Here is a 2,923-nt window from a genome sequence, read left to right as displayed (position 1 = left end):
GACCGGAGGCATTGGCGTATCTCGAATATTAGCGAAAATCGAATTTCGAGGTTTTCAGTCAAATTATAGCTGATTTTCGTATAATTTAGCATGAAGTGGTAAGTTTTAGCCACTAAATTAGTTATTTGATCTGATTTCAACTGAATATTTCAATTTTATACCTTTTGAAATGGTTTTTAATGCTCAACCAAAAGGGAATTTATTTTGCATTTGACATTCGATTTCTAAAATTAGTACAATTTGCTCAAAGAACTGTCAAATTTAGAAAAAGGTGTATAGCGAAATCGCGTATTTCGAGTATGGCGTATATTGAGGCATACCTGTATATCACCACGAGGAAGGCGCTGCTTCGCGTTCTCATGAAAAAGTGGTAGTGTGAAATCAAGTTTGCAAGCAGATGGATGCGTCGATGCGTACTCGTTTTTTCTCTAGTGAAACCACTACGAAAAAACTATTCGGTAAGTACAGCTTTTAATAAAGGGTATGTCAATCTTTATCAAACTAAATGGTATTAATAATTGTGATATCAAATCATATTCGTTTTCTATAGAAATTGTAACACACGCACGAACGGAAGTGAGCAGGGACCACGATAGAAACAATATTCAATTGGTTTGTAAGTATTGCGCTTCGCGTTACATGGAATAGCTGTTGGCAAAATATTTAATATTTCCCTCTATCCCTAGGAGTGCCGAAAACAACAGAACAGGAGGGGAAAGAAGGCAAGAACGACCATTCAACGCGCTAGCGTCGGTGAAGTGGCAGGGGGGCAGGAACGATCCTCCAGCGCGCTAGCGCAGCATGTGGGAGCAGCGAGAGGGAGGCAAGCAGGAAGAATTTTTAACGCGTACACACCATTCGACGAAGACAACGCTGAATGAAAGGAAGAACGAGGAGAGAAGGCAGGCAATACGGGTACGTGTGTATCCCGCACCGGTTTTCGGCAGTGTGAATTGTGTGAGTATTGAAAAGTGTATGTGCGAGTAAAGAGGTAAAAATAAAGAGCGAATGTGTGGAATAGAAAAATGAGGGAGAGTCTGAGTTTGTTTTGGGAGAAAGGAGAGAATGAAAGAAATTGAACAATAATGTAGCATACAGAAATCCATGTATGATACAAGCTGTTGTCTCTTGCAAAAACCTTCTCTTTAGTTCTGCTATCGAGAACGATTTGACCGCACTATAGAGAACACTTTTTCAATACAAAAAAACCGGTTGCAACGTGACAATGTCGGTGGGTTATAATGAGAAAAATGATAGATACACATAAAAATCGCGCGATAATGCCGGTTAGGTTGTTGTGGAGACGGACAGCGTCGCGCAACAATGTGGCTCTGGATTGCTCGCAGAGTGGGACAACCCTGGACGTCACCCGCGCTGTCAGTCCATTGCGACCGCGTGACCAAGGTGGATTGAAGATACCAGATTGTGTAAAAGGGCCTTTGGGGGTCGCCATAGGCGGCGCTCTAGAACCAATCGAGCACGACATCTGACTCGAACAAACCCATACAATCATACATAGGTGCACTGTCACCCAGCGATCTAGCTCCAATCGAACGCGACATCGAACATGAAAAATGTATGGGATTTGACATGTTTGTCTAGTTTGTTTGTTTGTGTCTGACAGTGCACCTCCATATGATTTTAAGGGTTTGTTCGAGTCGGATGTCGTTTATGATTGGTGCCAGAGCGCAGCCTCAGACACAAACAAACAAGACAAACATCGAGTCGAACATGTCAGTTAATGCTGTCTATGATGTTCGATACCCACCTGCGCTGTGAGTACCTTGGCTGTCAAACGCTTCACAGCTACAGTAGATAGAGCTCAATTCGGGACATTTTCATGTTTATTTTCGTAGTTTGTCTCTTTTTCTTCTTATAACTGCGTGCAAAATATTTAAAATAGCTATCAAAAATTATTGTTATGCTTCACAATCAATTATAACATCCGCTATACAAGTTTGAAACGTAAAAAACTATTACTTGTGCACAATGCATATGTATGCACTGTATGTGTTTTGGAATGGACGTTTGTTTACATTTTCCAGTATCTGCGTTCCAATATCTATTCCTAACTCGGGAATAAATCAAGAGTAATCTTTTTGAGTTTACGCCTCGTGTGACGTCCGTATTATGTTCAAAATTGTTCTTCTAGTGAAAATACGCACCTAAAGGCGCAAGCCCACGGGAGTGACAAATGGTGATTTTTTTTGCTGATTTCAAAACGTGAGCTTTTATCAAAATTTCCTACCCTGGAGAAGCCAGGAAATCAAGTTGACAAAATTAAACGTTGGCAAAAAAACGTAGACTATTTAGCTCAGTTTTGACCCATTGCCTTGATAATCATCCTATGCATGTTTTTAATTGATTTATGTACCTATTTAGTACTTCTTAAACAAAATATCGATGATATTTGGATGTTTGAGCTTTTGTCGTTCTTGTATATATTTTTGGTGCGGCCACGAGAAAAGCTCATTTTTCCTGTTGACAAGCAATTTTGAAAAAGTAGATTTTTTTTCAACATTTTGTTACCTTAGTAGTCACGCGTTAAAACACAAGGGTTTTACTGAAAATTAACTGTTTTCGATGCGTCAATGTCATCACAATATCACATGAATTCAGGTATTTTTAGGGTGTGTGTCACTCATAAATAATTATTTCACTTGAAACATCATCGAGAAATATCGTTTTACGAGAATTTAAGGTAAAAATTCATGAAACGGATTGAACGAGGCAACCACCCAAGTAGCACAATCCTGTTAAGAAACCGTTAAAAGTATGCCTTAAAGTATTACTTTCAGCTTTCCATACAGCAGTAATTTCAGGGCTTAAAACACTGCGTAGCGCTTTCCTGGCTTCGTCAATGCTTCGTTAAAAATTAAAATTTTAACCAAAAATATCAAACTCAACGAGCAAATCGACAGAG

At 39.3% G+C, this 2,923-nt stretch overlaps 1 long non-coding RNA gene across 1 annotated transcript; it reads left to right on the top strand.

Annotated features, from left to right (window-relative positions):
• Positions 1-373: 373 nt before the first annotated feature.
• Positions 374-1,005, top strand: LOC121593729. The gene is made up of 3 exons (XR_006004834.1): positions 374-458; positions 551-616; positions 687-1,005. It is a non-coding gene; the product is annotated as an uncharacterized LOC121593729 (long non-coding RNA).
• The last annotated feature ends 1,918 nt before the right edge of the window (positions 1,006-2,923 follow it).

This window comes from Anopheles merus, chromosome 2L, assembly GCF_017562075.2.
Source record: "Anopheles merus strain MAF chromosome 2L, AmerM5.1, whole genome shotgun sequence".
NCBI classification, from domain to species: Eukaryota; Metazoa; Arthropoda; class Insecta; order Diptera; family Culicidae; genus Anopheles; species Anopheles merus.
The sequence above is the reverse complement of the archived record's forward strand: the minus strand, read 5'-3'. Positions and strand labels throughout refer to the sequence as shown.